This window comes from Homarus americanus, unplaced genomic scaffold (genome assembly GCF_018991925.1).
Source record: "Homarus americanus isolate GMGI-L3 unplaced genomic scaffold, GMGI_Hamer_2.0 scaffold32335, whole genome shotgun sequence".
Lineage (NCBI taxonomy): Eukaryota > Metazoa > Arthropoda > Malacostraca > Decapoda > Nephropidae > Homarus > Homarus americanus.
In genome coordinates, this window is record NW_024734028.1 from 72,403 (window position 1) to 100,014 (window position 27,612).

At 45.4% G+C, this 27,612-nt stretch overlaps 1 long non-coding RNA gene across 1 annotated transcript in view; it reads right to left on the reverse strand.

Moving 5' to 3' along the window:
* The window catches only part of LOC121870129, a 73,537-nt gene that overhangs the window by 17,546 nt on the left and 28,379 nt on the right, over window positions 1–27,612 (reverse strand). Inside the window, exon 2 of the long non-coding RNA XR_006089652.1 lies at window positions 6,868–6,908. This is a non-coding gene — a long non-coding RNA (uncharacterized LOC121870129). The remainder of the gene's footprint in view (window positions 1–6,867; window positions 6,909–27,612) is intronic.

Here is a 27,612-nt window from a genome sequence, read left to right on the forward strand (position 1 = left end):
ATTTCCCACCCTCCTTCTCTCCCCCCTTTTTCTCCCACCCTCCTTCTCTCCCCACTCCCACCTCATCCTCCCCCCCACCCCTCCCCTCCCCCACCCCTCCCCCAGCACTGCACCAACACACTTCACGGCTCCTTGCAACATGTGGGAGCCACGCACACAATTTTCAACACTGCAAGCTGTTCAACACGAAGCAATATCGGTGAGAAGACATTATCCTGCCTGGTGGTGGATGGCAAAGTGAGAATATTTTGTGTACAGGAGGATCGTGCCGCAAGAGAGAGAGAGAGAGAGAGAGAGAGAGTAAGTTATTTCCGTAGTGAGAAGAAAAATTGTTGGGTTGAGGTGAGGGATCACAACCAACACCTGCCATCATTTAACTTCCCCCTCTATACCTCCCCTCTCCCCACTTCCTCCTTATCCCCTTTTTCTCCTCTACCTCCCCTCTTCCCCTCTCTCCCTCATCCTACCTCCAATTCTTCTTCCCTCTCCCTTCTTCCCCTCCTCTCTTCTCCCCGTCCCCCTTTCCCCCCTCTCCTGACCGCCCTCTTTCTCTTCCTTCGCCCTATACCCCCCTCTTCCCGCTCCTTTCTCTCCTCCTTTTCCCCCAGATGACAAGAGAAGGGAAAGTTAAGGGGGCAGGATACCACTGAATTCCCCATTCCCCTTCCCCCTTTTGAGTCTCAGGGGGTGGGAGAAAGAAGAAGGGGGTACTATACCAAATTAACTCCCTGTATATAACTCTTCAGCTCCGACACAAATATCTCCCTTAATCTGTGTTTTGAGAATTTATTTAATCGTTTCCTTAAAGTTACGACACCGATGTAGATTCTCAAAGATTCATACGCTAATATTTTTTTTCCTCTTACTAAATTGCCATATGAGAATTTATTTAACTTAATTACTTTTAAATTATGACAAAAAAAAGTCAATATCTCCCCTTCAATAATAATAATAATAATAATAATAATAATAATAATAATAATAATAATAATAATAATAATAATAATAAGCACTAAAACGAGAAAAAATAAAAAAAATATCGTAAGTACGTTTAAGAATCATGACCCAGGTAGGACCAGGTAGGACCAGGTAAGACCAGGTAAGACCAGGTAGGACCAGGTAGGACCAGGTAAGACCAGGTAAGACCAGGTAGGACCAGGTAGGACCAGGTAAGACCAGGTAGGACCAGGTAGGACCAGGTGAGGCCAGGTAGGACCAGGTAGGACCAGGTAGGACCAGGTGAGGCCAGGTAGGACCAGGTAGGACAGGTAAGTAGAAAGATACACGTAAAAGAGAGTTCCTGCTTCCCTTGACGTACTTATTACGGACGCTATTGTGTGGTCCATGTCCTTGATAATTAATACGCCAGGTGTTCTTTTAAATTACAATAATATATATGTCTTAATATGGGTGAAATAACGAGTATAATATATATATTTTTTCTTTCCTTCTCGACCCGTAATTAATCCTTTACAAATACTGACAAGGTGGTGGTGGATATTTTTTTTTTTTCAAATTATTTACAAAGATTATTTTGTTATTTCATTTTATTTTATTTCATTTTATTTTTTATTGTCACTATAATTCGTAGGAGAGTGGATACAGCAGTCGTCTCCTATTTCAGTGGTCGGTGGTTCGATTCCCGGGCATTCACAGTTCACCCAGCTGTAAACGGGTACCTAAGTTGCCAGTTGGGGAAGTGTTTGGGGTTACATGTGGTATTTGGGGTCATAGGTAGTGTTTAGGGGTCACAGGTGATATTTGGGGTCATAGGTGGTATTTGGGGTCACAGGTGGTATTTGGGGTCACAGGTGGTATTTGGGGTCACAGGTGGTATTTGGGGTCACAGGTGGTATTTGGTGTCACAGGTGGTATTTGGGGTCACAGGTGGTATCTGGTGTCACAGGTGGTATTTGGGGTCACAGGTGGTATATTCGTATCAGATCCTTGACCAATAACTGTCGTGTCGTCAGCTCACAACACCATTCAAGAAATACAACCATAGTACACTACACGGCCGTCACGAAACACCTCCTTGCCATGTCGTAACCTCACAACATCGAATTTTTTTTTGTCGTGTCATAAACTCACAACAAAGGATGTGTATATCTCCAAGACCAGGCAGGTGAACACGAGACACCCTCACCTGCCTGCTAGTCCCTTGTCCAGTGTCCATTACACCTGTGATCTAATTAAGGTGAACCCGACCTCTCTCGTGGCCAGCAGTCTCAAAGGTTCGTATGCTAAATTTACACCCCTGACAAGAGAACGTATCTACCTGTTTCATCTCTGGTAAAAATGGATTCTCAAAAATTCGTAAGATTGACTTCAGAGCGCAAGAAAGTACTCAAAAGATTCACTTAAGACAAAACACATACATGGATTCTCAAACGATCTTATACTAGAGACAGACAAATACATCTACCTGTAATTTAAGATACGACTCCTTGACTACGACCAGGAAAGGGAGTCAAATTAGCACCGAGACTCTATCTTTCCTGGTGGAGAGGGGGCAGGTGAGGCCAGAACTACTGAAGAAGGAAGGTGGTATTTAAAACCCAACTCTCTTATAATTGTATCAGTAAGAGTATTATTGTCAGCTCACCCACGAGAAATAATGTCATTTAGGAGAGGCAGAGAAAGAGGAATAAAAGAGGTGAAGGAGGAAGAACTGAGAGGGGAAAGAGAGGGAAGAGGAGAGAGAGGAAAGGAATGAGAGGAGAGAGGATGAGGGGATGGACTGAAAAGGGAAGATAGAGTAGAGGAAAAGGGGACGAAATGAGAGGGGAAGAGAGGGGAGAGGAAAAGGGGAAGAACTGAGAGGGGAAGAGAGGGGAGAGTTGTTAGTGTGAAGCAGACCATATCCCCTCAAGAACCTAGCTGAGGGGTATCTCGTCCCAGACAGACAGACAGACGGATAGGAAAACAAACAGAAACGGACAGAAAGACGGGAGGGAAGGAAGGAAGGAAGGAAGGAAGGAAGGAAGGAAGGAAGGAAGGAAGGAAGGAAGGAAGGAAGGAAGGAAGGAGAGTGACTTCAGGTACCCCAAGTGCCGCTGGAGGCCGCCATCTCCGGAACGTGAGGTAGAGGCGATCCCTATAAGGCCAAGTACCTCTTAGTACGGTGAGGTCGTCAGAGGGAGGTCAGAGTGAGATGTACGGAAGTGTAAAGAGGCCAAATACCTCCGAGAATCGTGAGGTCAATCGCAAGCGGCCAAGATGGAAGAGGCTTTTGGAGTCCGGAACAAGAGGTACAGAAGACTCAAGAGGCCAAGTACCTCTACGGAAGGCCAAGAAGGAAGGTACAGAAGTGACGAGAGGCCGAGAGGTAAAGAGGTCGAGTGGAGGGGCGCGTTACGATCAAAGCTGAGGCTACTATGTGTGTTGGGAGAGAGAGAGAGAGAGTTGTGTTTACATGTATCAGAAGTCGTGAGAGTCTAGTGTGGATATAGGAAGGTGGTGTGTGTGTGTGTGTGTGTGTGTGTGTGTTTATTGTGTGTGTGTGTGTGTGTGTGTGTGTGTGTGTGTGTGTGTGTGTGTGTGTGCTGTTCTCTTGGTATATAAAGGCATTCCTGGTCCAAGCTATACTCACTGCCCACTAAGCTTATCAGGTCATCACTGGTCAGCTTACTTACTGCAGGTCTTTAAGCTTGTCAAGTAAATTCTCAGCTTATCACAAACTTAATACAAATACGCTCTCCTTAATCTACTTTAGAGGAGAATTTAACTAAAGCTTGAGTATTAGGTCAGGCTCAGATCAAATAAATACCCAGGAATTTGCATATCATCGACAGCTTACGTAAAGGACTGTGAACTGTTGTCGCTGAATAAATCATGATAATTAAGGTGTGTGTGTGTGTGTGTGTGTGTGTGTGTGCGCGAGGAAAGAGACGACCAACCTACAACCATTCCTGGACCACAACGACCCAAACTTTCCTCACCAAATAAAAAAAAAATAAAAAAAAGGAAATGACACTTGAGAATGTTGAGAACGCCATTTTATATGTCTCCTCTCTTTACTAGCCATTATTCCAGATGCAAATGAACTCGTAAACACGATTCTTACCGTCGAATAAAAATAAAATCGTGGTGTGAATTTCCAGTGGACTGAATCCTCACTTGAAGAAATAATATTGTCTCTGAGAATCTACACAAGACTTGATTTGGGCGGTAAACCTTTCATTATAGGTGAATCTTTCCTTGACTATTATGTTTTGTTTTGAAAATTTCTATGTCTTGGTCGTGAGAGAGAGACGGGGGATGGTAAACCTGTTACTATTACCTATTACCACGTATTGAAGCTGCTCAAGTCTGTTACAAATAAACAACAACAATAACAACAACAACAACAACAACAACAAAAACACCTCACCTCTCACCCACGCAAAAATCCTTACTAATTACATTCACACAAAAAAATACAAAATCACTTTAAATCATTTCACTCGGACACACACACACACACACACACACACACACACACACACACGTAAACACATAGAACAAGTGCAAAAGAGGGTATGCAAGATTATTCTCTTCCCTTCCTACTCCACATATCAAGAAGTGCTCAACATACTGACCCTCTCGGCTCTCACTGACCATCACCACGACCTCATCTGCAAATTTGGTTGGAAGCTTCTGCACCATCCTCGACACCGGCTCCTACTACCACCCGAGATCCCTCGACCGAAAATTGCGGTTCAACACCACAACCGCATCCAGCCCATACGAGCACTTAGTGATCGCTATAAGAACAGCCCAGTCCCAACCATTGTAAAAATTATCAATAACTTGTAATCAACCAGTGTATTCACTCCCAGTCAATGTTATTTTTTGCACTGTCACTATGTTGAAATGCCCTGTAGTTTGAGCTTCTCCCCATCTAGTTATTATATATCATATTTGTATCACTTATGTTACTTGTATATTATTTGTAAATCAAGAGACCCATTCCCCAATTATGTAACTGTATATTTTCAGCCTTCCGGCTGCAATGCTCTTTCAATAAACCGTAAATTATTATTATTATTACTATTATTGTTATTATTATTATTATTATTATTATTATTATTATAATTATTATTATTATTATTATTATTATTAGAATATTTTTTAGGTGTAACATTTTGGTGAACTGGCCTCTGGGTGATTGTATTAGGTGTGGGAGCTAGGGGGGCAGGGGAAGGAGGGTAAGGGGGGATAGTTAGGGTGTATCTAACCTGTGGGAGGATTTGCATACAACTTAATTAAAATTCATGTCTTTTTTAGGGGGCGTTGGCCTATTTCTGAAATAATTCTCGTTCATGCAGTGGAAAAAACAATAATAATAATAATAATAATAATAATAATAATAATAATAATAATAATAATAATAAAAAACACAACAACAGTAACAACAATCAAAACAACAACAACAACAACCACAACATCAACCAGCACAGACCAGATGTTTTCCTTGTCCGTATGTTAGTTGAGATCTGAAGTCAATATCGAACGGACTCAACACCAGGTACTGTCTCTGTTACAGGAGTGTCTCCGACAGCTGTTATAGGTGTGTCTCTGTCCAGGTGTTGTCCCTTACCACACACCTGTTCGCTTCACACCACCCAGCCACGACCGTCAGCAACACACACACACACACACACACACACACACACACACACACACACACACACACACACACACACACACACACACACACACACACACACACTTCAATACCTGAGTGTAAGTTAAAGGAATTTCCAGTGTTCATATATAAGTACTACCATAAGACAATCTCCTACAGAAAGACACACATTAATCCACCTGCTGCCGTTAAAGTGTGTTCGTACAGGTGTGAAATTAACTGATAGCAGAGGTGTGTAAACAAGGGAGTGTACCTACTGTAGGTGTAGTGGTGGGGGCAGCGAGGGTATATTGAACCATAAATTATTATCCTCAGGTATAATACACAGACCAACTCTCACACTCACACACACACACACACACACACACACACACACACACACACTTTAACAAGGATCCTCTCTGACTAACCACGGAGGAACAAATCAAGGTTCCCATCGTAATCTAAATATCTGGTCAAAATTCATAGTTCCCATATCTAATTCTGTCCGGTTAAAAGTCGTAGTTCCCACCGTATCTAAATCTGTCTGGTTAAGGTCGATTAAAGGAAAACTAAAACTAAAAATGTGAGGATCCTTGGCACAGTCGCTGGCAATTAATATGTAAATGAGTGTTGCAGGTAGTGACGATAAGAGCACCCGGCTGTCCTCCTGCTCGGGTCGCTGCAGGTGAGCTAGTGGCCTCCCGTGTTTACCTGTGCCTCATTAACCCAAGGTACACATTTGCTACAGGTCATAACGGGTCATTTCTACGGCCTAGTGATTGCCTTAGGTCATTTGATTGTGTTAGTGGTCACCCCAGGTCAATTCGATAGCATATTATACGGGGTCACTTTCACTATAGGTCAGCTTAGGTCAACCTCAGTGTTTGATTACCAGAGGCACACTTTAACTCGCGGGGGTCACGGGGGTCACTCGAGGTCAAACTTAATTACCCAAAATGGACTTGATTAGGGGATCACCTCTTGAAACGAACCAATAACAGATTAATTCAATAACGCCTTTGCTAACAGGTCATATCAGGTCAAACACACTTAACCTCGCCATATGAATACCTAACCTAACCTAACCAACCCAACCCAACCCAACTAAACCAAACCAAACCAATATATCAAGTGACCCCAGAGACATGAAGATCAACAACAACAAACCAGGGTAGGTCATTGTGTGTGTGTGTGTGTGTAATAAGGATGGTGAACTTTGACCTCTCAGATAAAAAGTAGTTAATTTAGAAACTTACTTAACGAGTCTTGTCCTCAGCCAAGCCACCTCACCTTATACCTGCAGGGGGAAAACAAGGAAAAAATAAATAAATACAAAAATAAATACTGACTTTGAGTTTTATTAAAGAACATTAGATTAAATGTTTGAGGGACTGAGAAAGATTGGGAAGTTGAGGGATTGGTTGAGAAAGATTAGGGAGTTGAGGGATTGATTGAGAAAGATTGGGGAGTTGAGGGATTGATTGAGAAAGATTAGGGAGTTGAGGGATTGATTGAGAAAGATTGGGGAGTTAAGGGATTGATTGAGAAAGATTGGGGAGTTGAGGGATTGATTGAGAAAGATTGGGGAGTTGAGGGATTGATTGAGAAAGATTGGGAGTTAAGGGATTGATTGAAAGATTGGGGAGTTAAGGATTGATTGAGAAAGATTGGGGAGTTGAAGGATTTTTTCAATTGTTAAATTTTTTATACAAATATTTTCTTGCTTTTAAAGTTTATATTTATCTTTCCTTACAGTCCCTTGTTGTTTCTTGATTATTCGTTCTCTTCCTCTCTCTTTCCTAACCTCACTCCTCTCCCTCCTCCCTCACTCACTCCCTCTCTCTCTCGCCTATTCCTCATCCCTTCTTTCTTCCCTCCTCCTTCACTTCCCTCTCACCTCTTCCTCCCTCCCTCCCTCCTCCTCCTCTCTCTCGCCTCTTCCACCATCCTTCTTTCTTCCCTCTCTACTTCCCTCTCACCTCTTCCTCCTCCTTCCTTCCCCCCCCTCTAACATTCTTACCTCCCCTCATTCTCTTCCCTCACCTAACCCCTTAAAGTAGGGAGGAAAGTGACCCACCCCCCTACAACGTGTCCTCTAACACTAATGTCAAAATGTTGAATTATTAACCACCTACATTATGCAAATTAGATGTTAATCTGCCAGGTCTGGCCATTAACTACGCATAATCCTGAGTGAAACTTTTGAACTATAAATTGTGTTTGTTATTATCTATATATCCTCGTCAGCTGAGGTTAGGTTAGGTTAGGTTAGGTTAGGTTGAACACACACACACACACACACACACACACACACACACACACACACACACACCTCTCCTACCCATTTCCTACCCCATTTCTTCCTCTCCACCTCCTCTCTCCTACCTTCCCCTACCCCTACTCTATCCTCCCCATTTCGCCCATCTCCTCAACCCCCCCCCCCCCACACACCAGGAGTAAAGTGGTGAAGGTGATTTAACCTCGACAAAGGCATCTGGAATCTGTCTATCTGTCTGTCTGTCTGTCTGTCTATCTGTCTGTCTGTCTGTCTGTCTGTCTGTCTGTCTGTCTGTCTGTCTCTCCACCATCCCCCAACCACACACCTCATCCTCAGGGCACCCCCACCCCATCCCCCAAAGAGTCTTTACCCTCCATGAACTTCACCTCAAGCCCTACCTCACCTCCAGTCCCTTCAAGCACTACCTCAAGCACCACCCCATCATCCCTCCAGTCCCACCTCCATGCACCACCCCAACTCCAGCCCCACCTCCAGCCCCACCTCACTCCATCCTACCCACCTCAGCACCACCCATTCAGCCACCTCCTCCCAGCCCAACCTCAGCACCACCCAACTCCAGCCCCACCTCACTCCAGCCACCTCACTCCAGCCCCACCTCACTCCAGCCTACCCCACCTCCAGCCACCTCACCTCCGGCCCCACCTCAAGCACCACCCACCTCTAGCCCCACCTCCAAGCATCACCTCCAGCCACCTCCAAGCACCACCCCACCTCTAGCCCCACCCACCTCAAGCACCATCCCACCTCACCTCCGCCCCACCTCAACACCACCCCACCTCCATCCCAACTCCAGCCCTACCTCACCTCCAGCCCTACCCAACTCAAGCCCCACCTCAAGCACCCAAACTCCAGTCCCACCTGCTCAGCCGCCAAGCACCACCCTCCAGCCCACCCACCTCCAGCCCCACCTCCAGCACCACCCAAACTCCAGTCCCACCTCCTCCAGCCGCACCTCAAGCACCACCACCCCTCCACCACCCACTCCAGCCCCCTCCAGCACCCACCTCCTCAGCCCCACCTCCAAGCACCACCTCACTCCAGCCCCACCTCAGCACCACCTCACTCCACACCCTCCCTCCAGCCCCCCTCAAGCACCACCTCTCCCAGCCGCACCTCAGCCATCACCTCCTCCAGCCCACCTCAAGCACCACCTCACTCCAGCCGCCTCAATCATCACCTCCTCCACCCACCTCAAGCACCACCTCCCTCCAGCCGCACCTCAATCATCACCTCACTCCCACCCCACCTCAAGCACCACCTCCTCCAGCCGCACCAATCATCACCTCCTCAGCCCACCTCGCCAACGATGGAGACAGACTGAACGGATTCGTCCTTGTCTAGATTGACCACGTCATTAATCCACGGAGTCGTTTGGGGAGTGGCGATGAAGGAGAGAGGAGAGGAGAGGGAAGAGAGAGTGACGGTGAAAGAGGTGGTGAGGAAGAAGAGGAGAGAGAGGGAGGAGAGGATAGAGGAAGAGGGGTGACGGTGAAAGAGGTGGTGAGAGAGGAAGGAGAGGAGGAGGGGGTGACAGTGAAAGTGGTGAGAGAAGAGAGGAGGGAGGGAAGAGAATATTAAGAGTAGGGAGATAGACAATAAAGATGCATCAACACAGAAGGTAGAGGTCAACAGGTCAGCACAGGTCATTAGGGTCCAACAAGGTCAGCCTACACCAGATACTTCCTACTAATTAGCGGTAATCAGGGTGTGACGTCACCAGGTAGGTCACATCCCCCCACCCCTCACCGTAGCGTAGCCTGAGGGACTCTCTCTCTCTCTCTCTCTCTCTCTCTCTCTCTCTCTCTCCTCTCCTCTTACTTTCTGTTCTCTTCTTCTTTTCTTCTCCTTCCTTTCTAATTCTTCTTCCACCTCTCCTTACCCACCTCCCTCCCCCTCTCCCTCCCCCCCACCACCCCCTCTCCCCCCAAACTCTTCCCCCTCCACAGCACTCCACCAAAACTCAATTATAACTGGAGGTGGGTGGAGGGAAGGAGTCGTCAGCCTTATAGTGTTTGGACAAGAATAGACGACCTCAGTTGCCTGTGACGACCTCAGGTGTACAATGACGACCTCAGGTGCAATAGACGACCTCAGGAGTACAATAGACGACCTCGGGTGTACAATAGACGACCTCAGGTGTACAATAGACGACCTCAGGAGTACAATAGACGACCTCAGGTGTACAATAGACGACCTCAGGAGTACAATAGACGACCTCGTGTATAATAGACGACCTCGGGATTACAATAGACGATCAGGATTTACAATAGACGACCAGGTGTACAATAGACGACCTCAGGTGTACAATAGACGACCTCAGGGAGTACAATAGACGACCTCAGGTGTACAATAAGAGCCTCAGGTGTACAATAGACGACCTCAGGTGTACAATAGACGACCTCAAGAATTACAATAGACGACCTCGGGTGTACAATAGGCCTCAGGTGTACAATAGACGACCTCAGGGTACAATAGACGACCTCAGGTGTACAATAGACGACCTCAGGAGTACAATAGACGACCTCAGGTGCTAGAAACGACTACCTCCGGTGTACAATAGACGACCTCCGGAGGTACAATAGACGACCTCGGGTGCTAGACGACCTCCAGGTGTACAATAGACGACCTCGAGTGTGCAATAGACGACCTCAGGTGTACAATAGACGACCTCAGTTGTGCAAATAGACGACCTCCGGTGTACAATAGACGACCTCAGTGTACAATAGACGACCTCCGAGTGTACAATAGACGACCTCAGAAGTACAATAGACGACACTCGGGTGTACAATAGACGACCTCAGGTGTACAATAGACGACTCGCAGAAGGAATAAGAGGAAACGATGATGATAAGAAGAAGAAGAAGAAGAAGAAGAAAGAAGAAGAAGAAAGAAGACGAAGATGATGATAATAATAATAATACAAAAAAAAATAACAATAATAGTTCTGAGAGAGATAAGATAGAGAGAGAGATAGATAGAGAGAGAGAGAGATAAATACTCAAAGTTAGAAACACAGAGACAGCTATTTAGTCAGCCAGACACAGCCAAACACACAGCCAGACACACAGCCAAACACACGCAAACACACAGCCAAACACAGCCAGACACAGCCAAACACACAGCCAGACAACAGCCAAACACACAGCCAGACAGACAGCCAAACACACACAGACAGACAGCCAAACACACAGCCAGACAGACAGCCAAACACACAGCAGACAGACAGCCAAACACACAGCCAGACAGACAGCCAAACACACAGCCAAACAGACAGCCAAATATAAAATTGCAGTCGGTACTGATAACGATCTACCTGTGTAATCAACGTTACTATGACAACCGTATCTACCTGTTTGAAAGTCTACGGTCCCTACATAACACATTTGACTTAGTTTAATCGTTACCACCTGATTTTCTTGGAGTATATATGTATGTATGTATATATGTATGTATGTATGTATATATATGTATGTATGTATATGTATGTATATTATATCCTACATACACCCACATTAAATAAATCGCACACACACACACACACACACACACACACACACACACTCTAGGAACAAGGTGTGGAGGGGTGAGGTGGGTGTGTGGGTGCTCGAACAGGTGTACTCAAGGCCAGTTGGAGGTGAGAGTCTACCTGTTAACCACCTCCATTTATTAAGGGTTTTTTCTACCTTTATATTATTGTTTTATAGAATTATTATTTTTTATCGACTTGTGATTTTTTTATCATATTTTGTATTGTTTTTCACTTTTATTATTTGTTTTATTTATACGATTTTTCCTTTTTTAGGATATGTTTTTATATTTTGGTTTATTTTTTCTTTCTATTTAATTTGTGTGTAACTTGTCTTTCAATTCAGCGCATTCTACCCTGTCTACTAATTAAAATAAATCCCGTTAAAATGATACTGACACTCTACCTACGGACATACAGTACATATAGATCAGAGAAAAATATTTAACGAACAAATATTTCAGAATCTAAGTTAATTCCCTCATATTTAGGTAAATTTCCATCCGGTACTTAAAGATATAGAGTATGAGAGGTGTGCTATTATCCCTCTCATCCCTCACTCTCCCCTCTCATCCCTCTCCACTTTTATGAGGCTGTAATACGCCTGCCAACGCTGATTGTGTTTTGTTTTTTGGGGATCGGAAGTTATCGTACGCCTGGCAGCTCTGATCATTAAGTTATCGTACGCCCGGCAGCGGTGATAACGAATTCACCTATGACGATATCGTACACCAACACACACAACAATAAACAAATATATATATATATATATTTTCAATTCAAATGATCATACAAACACATACATGGATACGTAGAAAGTCACACACACACACACACACACACACACACACACACACACACACACACACACACACACACACACACACAAAACTACAGTGTGTTTTAGTGCTAACATTTATATCGACTTTTAACATCAATTTACAAAGTTATTTTACCGCTCGACTTTTAATCTTATTCACAAACTCCGGAATTAAATCAAAAAAAAAAAAAAAATGCGTAGTGTTAGGTTAGGTTAGGTTAGATGGTTAATTTTAAGGTGAAATAATCTGAGGGGCTAATCTTCAGGTGATGGAAAAACTGTCAAACACTGAGGTAAAAAAACTCTGTGAGATGAAACAAAATATATAGGACTACTTCTTAGATACAGGAGACACAAATGAGAATGGCCGGTGTGAGCTAGAGGGAAGTGAGAGGAGAGAGAGAATAAAAGAGAGAAACAGAGAAAGAAAGTGAGAAAGTAAACGAGAGAAAGAACGAGACAAGTAAAAAACTGACAGACAGACAAGGAATTTAATACCCCCCCTCAGCTCTCAGCACTCCTAAGCCACTCGTTAAATAAACAAAGATTCAACCCATTTAAGTTAGTGAAAGTGTAACGAGCAGCAGTTTAGTTATTAATAGTTCAATAAAACTCTATTTCCTTGCACTTAGCTCCACCACCGACACACGAACCGACACCACCACACACCACCGACACACGAACCGACACACCACCCGACACACGAACCGACACACCACCCGACACACGAACCGACACACCACCCGACACACGAACCGACACACCACCCGACACGAACCGACACACCACCCGACACACGAACCGCACACACGACACACGAACCGACACACCACCCGACACATTTAAGAAAATACACAAACTACCAAACCAGTTTCTAACACGACAAAATAAAATCACAAAATACGCGGTAGGAATCCTAGGCCATTCCTACTGTGAATCCAAACGCTGCAGCTAACATATTTCTTCAGTCTGGCAGAGCAACCATTCACAAATACATACCATCAGCTGCAAGATAAATATTTACCTTTCGTCAGCAACAAGACAATTTAAATTCACTTACGAGGAAATATTTCTTTAAGTTTTACATCTAACAGAAAAACCTATACAAATATCTATGACACCTGGTACATATTGTCAGTTAATTTATAGTCAACAAGTTATTATTATTTAAGTTTTTTTTTTTTTAAAGTATGATGGGTAAATGTTGATCTTTGGTCTGGCAGTGCGGTCATTCATAAGATTTACTATTGGTGATTATATGAAAATATGAGATGTGTTTAGTGGTGTGTGGACGACACAACATGTATACTCAGCTATAATACACACACACACACACACACACACACACACACACACACACACACACACACACACACACACACACACACACACACACACACACACACATGAACTCCCAACTTTTAAATGAGAACAAATAAAATTTTAGCCATTTCTTGTTTTATCCTCTCCTCCTTCTCCTCCTCCTCTTCCTCTTCGTCCTCTTCTTCAGTTCCTCCTCTTCCTCCTCCTTCTTCTTTTCTCGATTTTACTCCTCCTTTGCTTCACTACTTCTCCTCCCCTCCCCCTTCCCCATCAACTCTTTCTCCTTTTCCACTCTTAAATCTTTAATCTGTCTTCTTATTCTCCTCCTTTTCTCTCACCCTCCCTCTGTCCTCCTTCATTTTCTCCTTCTTCATTTATCTCTTACACTCCTCTTCTCCTCCTCCATCTTCTTCTTCCCTCTCACTCTCCGTCTCTCAGCCCATCACCACATAAATTTTCCTCCGACTTTCACCCACTTTCTCTCTCCACTTTCTTCTCCTCAGTTTCCGCACGACGACTAGAACAAGTTGGAAAGAAAGGTGGTGGAAAGAGGTGCGAGTGCAAAGAGAAATAAAGATGGGGGAAAAAGGAGGGGGAGGGAGTAGGGAAGACAGAGGAGAGGAGGAGAAACAGAAAGTAAGAACAGGGGAGGTTTGAGGAGGGAGGAGTTGAGAAGGAAGGGAGAAATAAGAAGGGGAGAATAGGGATGAATAGAAAGAGAGAAGGAAGAGGAAAGGAAGGAGAGAGGGGGGTGGGGAGGGAGTTAAGGAAAGAGGGAGGATAGTGGAGGTAAGATGTCAAGAAATTTATCCGTAATATGTCAGGAAGAGAGAGAGAGAGTCAGTGTACTCTAACAAGAAATTTAATAATAAACGACAAATTAGTATGACGTAACTACCTGTCTGTGTAGTGTAGTGTAGTGTAGTGTAGTGTAGTGTAGTGTAGTGTGTTATCATTTCCAGTACTTAGGTGTAGTGTATCCTGTGTTATTATCGGTGGTAAATATATATCAATGCTTAACACAACAGTTTAGAGTGAGGGGCGACTGGCAGCTCTCTCTCTCTCTCTCTCTCTCTCTCTCTCTCTCTCTCTCTCTCTCTCTCTCTCTCTCTCCAGGTAAGCACAGGTAAGACAGCCATTAACAGGTAAAAGAAATCACAGGTAATTATGTTGTGACGGTTTTATGATCTTTCAGGAGTAATGTCAACCTCCTCCTTCCCTTTCCTCCTATCTCCTCCCTCCTCCAACCTTCCTCCCTCCCTCACTCGCTCCCCTTCAGTAAGCAAAAGTCACGAAATAAAAAAAATATAACAAAACAATCAAATCGCAGCACGTCACCAAAGAAATGAAAAGGACCAATCAGTAAGCAACACGTCACAAGTAAACAAGAAAAAAGGCCAATCACAACTTATCCCCAAATCTTCTTGTCGTTGGCCAGACAATGAGTGATGATAGTGTTCATTTATTGGGAGGCGAGTGAGGCAACATCTCCCTCATACCTCCTTCTTCCTCCTCCTCCTCCTCCTCCTCCTCCTCGTCTTTCCCTTTCTTCTTCCTCCTTCCCTTCTTCCATCTTCTAGCTGCTTCTTGCCTTCCTATTTCTTCCTGATCCTCTTCTTCCTCCTCGTCTCCCTTGCTTCTTCCTCCTTGTCCGCACCTTTCTCCTCTTTCTTTTCGATCTCTCCTTCTTCACATGTTGCACCTCTTGTCATACGAGATGTTAGAATCACTGCCACTCAAGTCTTCACAAAACCTATATGTAGCTTAAGGTATAATATATATATAATGTATAAAACAAATCCTATATCATCCTTCTGAATATATATATATATATATATATATATATATATATATATATATATATATATATATATATATATATATAATATTATATAAAATAACCACAGAAAGAAAAACACAAGTTCCAACGCTTTCGTGTAATTCACATCTTCAGGGGTGAGTACAGACTAGTACAGACACACGCATCCTAATCTGTACTCACCTAATGAAATACAACACTGGCTAAATTAATCCGCACCTACAGTGATTTACTTGCATATATATATTATATCGGTTTAATCTATTCCGTGAGAGTTAGATTCAAGACAGACATATCTTTTTCCACCCTTGATATATATTTTTTTTATTTCTTATATATATATATATATATATATATATATATATATATATATATATATATATATATATATATATATATATATATATATATATATATATATTATATATTTATTTATTTATTTATTTATTTATTTATTTTTATTTATTTTTTTTCGTTAGCACCAAATTATATATATTAAAAAACGTCTGTTCCCATGACTAATAGTGGTGTTATTCATACTCAGAGGCAGGAAGTGAATACAAAGATAAAGAGATAAGAAATAGTGGTGCTATATTTTTTTTTAAAGTTTCCCCTCAAACCTCTCTATACTCATTCATAGAAAACGAGTCAGTACGCTAAACTCATAGCTGTGTAAATTGATGTTTGTAAATGGATACCTGTGTAAATTTTCAACATAGAAAATTATTCCAGATGTAAATAGATAGTATGTTAATTTATATTGTAAATTGAAGCTTTTGTAAATTGATTTTTTTTTACATAATCTTGATCTTTTTGTTAGGCCCACTGGTAGCTGGGAGTGTTCCTAAGTTCCCTAGAGAGTGGAGTGAGGGTCGTGTCCCGGGGAGTGTGAGTGTCGTGCTGCTGTACCAAACATCCGGTCTAACGCATGTACGGACAAGGACACCAGTACTTATTCACGGCCGTCGAAATGTATTGTCGTGTGCGTATGTTTTGTTCCTTGTAGTAGTTGTACGTGTGATGATATTATATTCACGGACGTTGACATAATAAACGTACACGTACATACCACCCACGCCCACAGACCTACCACACACCCCTACCCGTTCTCCCCTTACCGCCCACACCCACGCCCACAGACCTACCACACCCCTACCCGTTCTCCCTTACCGCCCACACCCCGCCCACAGACCTACCACACACCCCCTCTCCCCCACGCCCACACCCACGCCCACAGACCACACCCACCTCCCTCTCCCACCGCCCACCCACGCCCACAGACCACACCACCTCCCTTCTCCCTTACCGCCCACACTCACGCCCACAGACCTATCACACCCCGCCCACATATTATGTTTAATCAGTCCCTTCTCATTCCCTCGTCACTAAAGCCAAGAGGTAAACCATCTCTTTCTGATCCTTAGTTTTCCCTCTCTAGTCTAGCCACAGTGGAGACGTCTAGCCACAGTGGGACGCTAACAGTGGGGAGACGTCTAGCCCAGTGGGGAGACGTCACCACAGTGAGACGTCTAGCCACAGTGGGGGAGACGTCTAGCCACAGTGAGTGAGGTCGTACTATTGTAAGGTAAAGAGAGACATGTGGTTAGTGGAGGAACTAACAAACTGACACACACACACACACACACACACACACACACACACACACACACACACACACACACAGATGTATTAGTTTCAGGGTGGCAACAAAACAGCCAACCAACAGGTGTACTGATGAAGGAGGTAAGTTTACAGGTGATTTTGTGGCCAGGTGAAGAGAAAGGTGATGATGATGGTGGTGGTGGTGGTGGTGGTGATGAAATGAGTCAGTCAGAGATAGGAAGAGGCAGAGGAGAAGAGGAAGAAGACGTTGGAGAAGAAAGAGGAGGACGAGAGGGAGGAGGAGGCAAGCAAAGGAAGTAGGAAGGAAGAAGGAAGTCGCTAATTAACGTCTTGGTGGCCTACTCTGCCCACCCCACTCATGATCACACACCAACCCGCCCGAGATTACGCCCACACCACCCACTATCTCAACCACTCACCCACGCCCACACGCCCACGGGAAAACTTGCAACTTGATCTTATTAAATATTTCCTGGCCAAAGTTCTTGAATTGTGACTCTCTCTCTCTCTTTTCTACGTGAGTGTTAAGAGGCAGTTAACTCTCGCAGCCAAATTGGGAACACTCGTACAGGTATTTTTACTATGTTAATGACGCTGCAATGTTCCCACCTGCCACAACCCACACACACACACACACACACACACACACACACACACACACACACACACACACACACACACACACACACACACACCTGCCGTGTGTGTGTGTCAGGAGTCAACTAAGGTCAACCAATTATTTCCTTGACCCTATTTTTCCTGTTATGACGTCAGGAGGTGTTTGTCGGGGCGGTGACCATGATTGGGAGATTGAGGTGAAGGAGTCAATAGTGTAAGACGGTCGAGGCTGGTAAAACAATCCAAGGTTAGTGAGGCGGACCATCATAGAGCGACCATCAGGAAACGACCATCATGGAAGGCGACCATCGGGACGACCATCATCAGAGAACGCTGACCATCAGGGCGACCATCAAAGGCGACCATCAGGGAGGCGACCATCATGGGCGTATCAGGGTGACCATCGAGAGCGACCATCAGGAGGCGACCATCAGAGCGACCATCAGGGAGGCGGCCATCAGGAGGACGACCATCAGGAGGCGACCATCTATCACGTGGCCATCAGAGCGACCATCAGAAGGCGACCATCAGGGAGCGACCATCCAGAGGCAGCCATCAGGGGCGACCATCAGGGAGGCGACCATCAGGAGGCGACGCGACCATCAGGGGAGCTGACCATCAGGAGGCGGCCATGGGGAGGCGACCATCAGAACGACCATCAGGAGGCGGCCATCGAGGCGATGACCATCATGGGCGACCATCAGGAAGACGACCATCAGGGTGGCCATCAGGAGGCGACCATCAGGGGCGACCATCAGAAGACGGCCATCAGGAGGCGACCATCAGAGAGCGACCATCAGGAGGCGGCCATCAGAGGCGACCATCGGTGAAGCGACCATCAGGAGGCGACCATCAGGGGGAGGGCGACCATCAGAACGACGATATGGGCGACCATCAGAAGACGACATCAGGAGGCGGCCATCAGGGGCGACCATCGGTGAAGCGACCGCAGGAGGGCGACCATCAGGCGCGACCATCAGGAGGTTTGACCATCAGGGAGGCGGCCATCAGGGAGGCGACCATCAGGGAGGCGACCATCAGGGAGGCGACCATCAGTGAGGCGACCATCAGGGAGGCGACCATCAGGGAGGCGACCATCAGGGAGGCGACCATCAGGGAGGCGACCATCAGGGAGGCGACCATCAGGGAGGCGGCCATCAGTGAGGCGACCATCAGGGAGGCGACCATCAGTGAGGCGACCATCAGTGAGGCTCCCCGAACTCCTCCTTAAGCCTTTACCTCAGTCCTCAGTCCCCTTCGTCTTTCACCTCCTGTCTACACTTTTGACAAGTCTACCTCATATAACGAGTGGATGGCCCAACACACGCGCCTATATAAGGGACCTCTGGGGGCTGGTCAGAGAATCGCACCTATATACTACTACTACTTTGCTGTCACTCGGAATCGAGGATAACGATCATCCAGCTATGATACAATGATATGAGTTATTGGGGATGTCACCTCCATTGGTGAGTTTTGAGGTGACTAAAGAGGCCGATACCGGACCGGCAGTGTTGTTCACAGATGTTGCATATGTGGAGGGCTACATCAAGTGCGGGAGGGGCGGTGGTAGCGTCTTTCCGTCATTGGCGCTTGTCTGCCTCGGTTTGCAGTTGGACTAATTCGAAAGTATTGACACTTTCTCGTGTGGCGTTCCTCCAAGCGTTACGATGTGGAGTAATCGTCTCCCAGGTGAGAGGGTCGATTTGGCACTTTTTCATGTTTGTCTAAAGACTATCCTTATACCTTTTGAATTGCCTGCCGGCGTTACGTTTACTATTCGTTAGGTGACTGTAAAATAGCTGCTTTGGCAGTCTACTATCGTCCATGCGAGTAACATGGCCAATCCAGCATAGTTGTTCATGGATAATGGTAGCCTCGATGCTCCTACAGTTGGTGTCAGCAAGAATACTGGCATTTGTTCTCTTGTTTTCCCAGTGAACTCGGAGGATGGAACGTAGACTACGTTGGTGAAAGTTTTCAAGTGCCTTCAGGTGCCTCCTTTTTGTGGACCATGTCTCCTTGCCATATAGCAGGGTGGGGACGACCACTGCTCGGTAAACGTGTAACTTTGTAGATAATTTCAGGTCTTTACAGATGAAGACACGGTTTCGGAGTCTTCCAAAGGCTTGAGATGCACATCTGTATCCGATGTTGAATCTTTTCATCGATGTCCGCGGTGGTGGACAGGTGGGAGCCGAGATACCGAAAGTGGGTAACATTAGAGAGGGTAGGACCGTTGAGATGGATGGATGGAGGGGGTGTGTCTGAACCAGGGGCAGGTTGAAAAAGAATCTGAGTCTTCCGCACATTCACCTCAAGGCTGAAGTGTGCATCGCATCTGCGTAGGTGTTCAGGATCTCATGTAGGTCGCGTTCAGTGTGAGCAAAAAGGGTGAGGTCGTCTGCATACTGAAGTTCAGTAATGGAAGCTGAGGACACCTTTGTTCTTCCCTGGAGCCGTCTTATGTTGAAAAGACCCCTCACCCGGTACTCGATGTCCACTCCGCCAGCTAAATTGGCACTAGTACGAGTAAGGAAGGCAGCCAAAAAAAATGGAAAAGAGAGTTGTGCCAGTACACACCCTTGTTTAAGCCCTGTATGGATGGGGAAGAACTCAGACTGGGTGCCTCACAATGGCAATTAATTTTGGTGGGCAGCCAAACCGGTTGAGGGTCCACCAGAGGGCTTCCCTGTTGACCGAGTTGAAGGACTTGGTTAGATCGATGAAAGCCATGTACTGGTCACGACACTGTTCTCTGCACTTTTCCTGTATCTGGCGGGCAGCAATGACAAAAATCAGTGGTGCCACGTGATGGTCTAAAGCCACATTGAGATTCTGGGAGGAAATTTTCAACCTCACGAAGAAGTCAGTTTAGGAGGACTCGGGCAATAATCTTACCAGCTACGGACAACAGTGAGATCCTTTTCCCATATATTCTCCAGGATAGAGTGGAGACAGCTGGTAAGCAGAGGTCCTCCTGCTTTATACACCTCGGCTGGGATTCCATCAGGCCCTGAGGCTTTGTTATTTTTCATCTGTTTGGTGGCAGTAGCTACCTCATCCAGGGATGGAGGATAGCTGAGGTGGGTCAGCTCTGGATGCTGAGGGACCTGCCGGGTAGTCAGGACATCCACATCAGTGTTTCGGTTGAGCAGTGAATGGTAGTGCTCTTTCCAGCGCTGAAGGAGGCCTTCATCGTCTTTAATTATGGAGTTACCGTCGGATGAGCAGAGGGGGGGCTGCGCCACGAGTGATAGGCCCATAAAATATTTTGGTGGAATTGAAAAATTCGCGCATCTTGTGCTGTTCTGCATTTTTTTGTGTTTCACATGCTTTATTTTTAAACCAGTCATTCTTTAGATTGAGAAGTTCCCGCTGGGCCACAGCTTTCTTCATGAAGAAGGTATCAGCTTTGGTCCTAGACTGAGTGTTGTTCTGCCAGTCAGTTAAAGCAGCACGTTTGTCATTGATGAGTACATTGATTGCCGGTCATTTTCATCAAACCAGTCCTGGCGTATTCTTTCGATCTGGCCGAGGGTCTCTGCAGGTTTTTGTCATCACAGTGTTGAGAGTATCCCATTCGGCACTGGGATTTGGGTTGTTCGTTATTGGGTTGTTTTTCAGCCCATGTTCGAACTTTATAGATAGGACAACAAAGTACAAACAGAATCACGATCATGCATTTAAAACATCGATTTTAGGTCCAATTGGACGATTTGTGTATATATATATGTGTGTGTGTGTGTGTGGCTTTTCCCCTACCATCACATCCCTTCACCCGCCAAAACCCCTCCAACCCTCTCACTCACCCTCCACCTACCCCTCAGGTACTAATTAACACACCTGGGCCACAAAAGGAGGGTAAGCACACACACACACACACACACACACACACACACACACACACACACACACACACACACACACACACACACACACAAACTCTAAAAACAATAGTAGTTGTATTATCACTTAGTCCTTATGTCACCAGCCCTAACCATTCTCACTCTCTCACCAGCCCTAACCACTCTCACTCTCTCACCAGCCCTCACCACTATCACCAGCCCTCACCACTCTTACTCTCTCACCAGCCCTCACCACTCTCACTCTCACCACCCCTCCCCACCCTCTCCACTCACCAGCCCTCCCCACTCTCACTCACCAGCCCTCCACCCTCTCCACTCTCCCACCAGCCCTCACCACTCTCACTCTCTCACCAGCCTCACCACCCTCACTCTCTCACAGCCCTCACCACTCTCACTCTCACCAGCCCTCACCACTCTCACTCTCTCACCAGCCCTCACCACTCTCCTCTCACCAGCCCCTCCCACCCTCTCCTCTCTCACCAGCCCTCACCACTCTCACTCTCACCAGCCCTCCACCACTCACCCTCTCACCAGCCCTCCACTCTCACTCTCTCACCAGCCCTCCCACCACTCTCACTCTCTCACCCAGCCCTCTCCCTCCACCAGCCCTCCACCCTCTCCCCACTCTCACCAGCCCTCCACCCTCTCACTCTCTCCACAGCCCTCACCACCTCACCAGCCCTCCACCACTCTCACCTCACCAGCCCTACCACTCTCACTCTCCACCAGCCCTCCACCACTCTCTCATCCAGCCCTCACCCTCTCACTCTCACCCAGCCCTCACCCTCTCCTCTCCACCCAGCCCTCCACCCTCTCCACCCCTCTCACCAGCCCTCACCACTCTCACTCTCACCAGCCCTCACCCTCTCCCCACCCTCTCTCACCAGCCCTCCACCACTCTCACCAGCCCTCCACCACTCTCCACTCTCACCAGCCCTCACCACTCTCCACCTCACCAGCCCTCCCACTCCTCACTCTCACAGCCCTCCACCACTCTCACCAGCCCCCACCACTCTCCACTCTCTCCTTTACAAAATTGTTAAATAATTATTCAGTCAACCTTATCCCCTCTCTCTCTCTCTCTCTCTCTCTCTCTCTCTCTCCTCCCCCCCCCCCCCCCTCTCTCTCTCTCTCTCTCTCTCTCTCTCTCTCTCTCTCTCTCTCTCTCTCTCTCTCTCTCTCTCTCTCTCTCTCTCTCTCTCCTCTCTCTCTCTCTCTCTCTCCTCCCCCTCCTCTCCTCTCTCTCTCTCTCTCTCTCTCTCTCTCTCTCTCTCTCTCTCTCTCTCTCTCTCCCTTCTCTCCTCTCCTCTCACAAATGAAAAGCAAATAAACAAAATAGGACAATTAAACTGAAAAGAAAAAAGACAGACAGATACACAGAAACAGACAGACACAGACCGACAGAAAGACAGACAGATACACAGAAACAGACAGACACAGACCGACAGAAAGACAGACAGAGAAGATACAATGATGTATATGGACGTATCTTCTTACATCAAGGTTATATAAAGTCTCTCTCTCTCTCTCTCTCTCTCATAATCATCTTTATTGTAATTTTCCTTATGTCGTTAGGTTAGGTTAGGTTAGGTTAGGTATTTTGAATTATTTTTTTTTTTTTTTTTTGCTATTAATGGAGGTGTTTTGTAGTGTTTGTTTTTCATGCATGAGGCGACGTGTTCATTATGGCCAGGGAGAGAGAGAAGAAAAGATATCAGGCTCACGAAAGTCAAGTACTACTCTACTTTAGGCAGCCTCTCACCAGCTGTTGCTCCCCCCCCACCCTCTCTCTCTCTCTCTCCACCCTCCCCTCTTCACCGCTCCCTCTTAACCACTCCCTCTCTCCTCTCCTTACTTCTCTTTATCCCTCTCCCATTCTACCCTTTGTCTCCCCTTTATACCTCTCCTGTGTGTGTGTGTGTGTGTGTGTGTGTGTGTGTGTGTGTGTGTGTGTGTGTGTGTGTGTGTGTGTGTGTGTGTGTGTGTGTGTGTGTGTGTGGCCAGGTTTCAAGACGAAAAAAAGTATCAATTAGGCAACCTTATGGACAGCTTTCCTCCTTCCTTCATCCTCCTCCCTCCCTTCCTTCTTCTTTCTTATCTATCCTTCCCTCCCTCCCTCTCCCCCTTCATTCTTTAGCCTGCCTACCCTCACTCCCTTCTTCCTTCTCTCCCTCCCTCCTTTCCTTCTTCATTCTCTATCCTTCCCTCCCCCATCCCTCTCTCTCTCTCTCTCTCTCTCTCCTTCCTTCTTTATTCCGCCTTCATCTGTTCTCCCTCATTTCCTCCTTTCTTATCTTTTCTGCCTTCCTTCCCATCCTCTCTCTCTCTATGCTTCCTGCTTTATTCCGCCTTCAGTCACTTCCTTCTTCCTTATATTTCCTGCCCTCTCTCCTTTCTTTCATCTGTTCACCCCCTTCCTCTTTTATCTACTCTTCCTCTTCCTCCTCCTCTCTTCCTCCTCCTCCTCTTCCTCCTCCTCCTCCTCCTCCTCCTCCTCCTACCTACTCCCCTCCTCCTCACCTCCCCCTAAAAACCCGGAATAGTTCTCAATTTTTCTTTTCTAATCACGAAGACAAAAAAAAAGTGTAATTAGTAAACGATTTTATATGAATGAAGACAGCGAAGAAAAAAAAATATCTTCACTGATTGGTCGAGTTATGAGGCCAGTCCGCTTCTTTATTAAACTGATTAGCTACAAGACGGGACAGATTGGGTTGAATTAGAAAAACTGGATTGGAATGAAAAATCGTGGGCATTAGGCAAGATTAAAGGGATTAGATGAATTTTAATGCTTGGTAAAGGTCATTAAGGCTTTATTAAACACCATTCACTGAGCCTTATGGAACTAACCTCAATTTTTTTTTTTTTTTAAGAGAAGAGAGAAAACTTTTTAACCACCCGGTATGGACGCTTAATCACAGGGTCTCTAAGTTTGATTAAAAGTCTTGATTAAAAACCTGATCTACTGTGTTCACTGATCACTGTCTCTGATCACCTCCAGAGATCAGGTGCTACAAGAAGATGAGATGAATGAATGTTGTTGTTTACCTGTAATTGATACTTTCTATCTGTGGGTTGTAGGGGAGTGAAGGGGGAGTGAAGGGAAAGGGAAATTGAAGGGTAAAGTGAGAGAGAAAGGAGAAGGGAAGGTAGAAGGGTGAGAGAGGGAAGCGTGCGTGAAGGAAAATGGAGGAGAGAAAGGGGGAGGGGGAGTAAAGAAGGAGGAGAGAGAAAGGTGATGCAATTTTTATCAGATCAAGACGTGTTATTGAGGTAGTGTATAAGACACATTCAATACGACTTGGTTCACTTGTCAGTCTGTGGGTTTCAAGTGACGGAAAAGCCACGGGACAACCATCATGTGTGTCGGGCAGTATATGTGAGGATGTGATATAGACGAACATAATGCGAAGAATATATCCTATTTCTTAGGCTTATATGCACCATTAGCCCTACTCACAGCTTACACTTACAATCTCAAATGGAAATCGCACACAAAAGTGAACAATAAACGCGAAATAATAAGAAAGATCCATTGCAGAAACAAGACCAGGGGAGGGAGGGGGGGGGGGCTCAATGTAAGCACCAAGCAGAGTGGAGAAGCTACAAAAATTTTCCTCCAAAATAAATCAAGGTGTTTGTTGTTGGCTGAGTCAATTAAGGTGAGCGTCTGTAAGGAGCTCACGACCTTACCTGTGAATGAACGGGAGGACGAGGGTAAATATTTGTCTGGACGGTGGGAGCAAAGTCCAGGCTGCTTACTCATTTACAGCCGGACTTAAGAGGGATTTTGTCTGTCTGTTGATGATGATGATGATGATGATGATGATGATGATGATGATGATGATGATGATGATGATAATGACGGCTGTTGTTATGATGGTGATAATAATACCGACGACGATGATGATGTTGATGATGATAATGATAGTAAAAAGTGATGGTAATTATGATGATAGTATAATGATGACTACACTAATGATCATGATTCTCCTTATCATGACACACCGTAATAAAAGTGTCTATGATCTTAGAACCGAGTCTTTTTAACGTGAGGGTCTTGATGTCTGTTAACATATATATGTATGGGGCTGGGGGGTAAGGGGACTAGGGGTGAAAGGGGGCTGGGGTGAGGGATACTGAGGGTGAAGGGAGGTTTGGAAGGTAAGGGGACTAGGCGGGTGAGGGGGAGACTGGAGGTGAGGGAGGGAGGACTGGGAGGTGAATGGGAAACTAATGGGTAGGAGGGAGCTGAGAGAGGGGAAGGGAAGGTGGTGTCCTAACCTAAGACATATCCCTTGATCTTACCTACTTTTTTCTCTATAATTTTCTCCTCCGTGTCTGATTTCTCCTCCACCTATACTGAGTTCAAAGGGCGACCGGTTATAAAAACAAATGAACATCAATCTTATTTACATAACGTTTCTTTATTTTCTTTCCATCTCTCTCCTATTCCGGTATTTGGAGGTTTTGGAAGCTTAGAAATAGACGCAAATACATTATCTTTTGTATTTTTTTAATTTGAAGGGGGTGGGGGAGGGAAAGGAGGAGGAGGGAGGAGGAGGGAGGGAGGAGGATCATTTTATCATAGTATACTGAACAATAAATTACATAACAGCTATGTATGATACAGTATATTACAGCCGTCGAGGTGCCGATAGAAGGTGTGTACTGTAAGGCTCATGTATAATAAAAAATCCTCTCACGCGTCATTCATCAAGGAAGTAAAAAAAGTATTAATCTCAAATCAAAAACCCGCACAAAAGTGAGAAAATTTATCTTTTTTTTTCAGGCAATTTTAGCGAGGCATTTACTGAAGGGGTCGGGAGATATGAAGAGAGGAGGGAGGGGAGGGGTGGAGGGGGAGGGGAGGGTGAGGGAGGGGAGGGAGAGGGGGTGTTTGTTGTTTCATAGATATATCCAAATGATGAATGTCAGGCTGAGCCACACACACACACACACACACACACACACACACACACACACACACACACAACAACACACAACAACAAAACAATAATAATAATAATAATAATAATAATAATAATAATAATAATAATAATAATAATAATAATAATAATAATAATAAATAATAATAATAATAATAAATAATGGTTGCCTCGTCGAGGATGGCCGGCCCTAGGGTCACCCAGATGTGAATTTAAGGTGTAGAAGCTGTCGTCAACACAACAACACCCTAAGTTAATGAGTTGCATGACCCAGTGTCAAGGAATAGTCCGACAAGACCGGACAACTCACCAACTGCACTGGCTAACCATTACCCCGAAACCCGATCCACAAATCGATTAACATCCAGGTCCCCAATTGCTGCTGGGTAGACAGAGGCAAATGGCGTAAAGAAACTTGTGTGTGTGTGTGTGTGTGTGTGTGTGTGTGTGTGTGTGTGTGTGTGTGTGTGTGTGTGTGGACTCAAATATTTCTTCAAATATTTCTTGTTTACCTCCGTACTTGAGAGAACAAAGACAGCTAGGTAGCTCTCTCTCTCTCTCTCTCTCTCTCTCTCTCTCTCTCTCTCTCTCTCATACACAGACAGACGCACGCGTGAATCTCTCTTTCTCTGTAACTACAAACAACTAGCGATTATTTTCTGTATATACTCGTAAATAGCGCACATCTCTCTCTCTCTCTCTCTCTCTCTCTCTCTCTCTCTCTCTCTCTCTCTCTTCCCAGCGTTAACACGGTTTGCATCACATTCACATTCGGTTTGCATCACATTCACATTCGTATAATTGATTGCAGGGACGTATTTCTGTACCACATATGAGATGGACCAAGAATATTGCAACCTCCACTAGCTGAGAGAGAAAGAGAGAGAGAAGAGAGAGAGAGAGAGAGAGAGTCAGGCGGCCTTACATGGAACAGTTTCATTGCAGGCTATAGAAGCTAACGTCATGCTCGATGCAAATAGAGTTGGAAAGCTGCCTTGCAACTTCAATAAGATAACACCAACATTGCAAGAGGTGGTAGGGGCAATATCGTCCATGCAACAAATGCATTGCAACAACTACCATATAGACTTTTAACAAAATATTAACCCCCACACTATCATTTTTGCAAGGTTTTTAAAAGCTATTAGTCTTGTT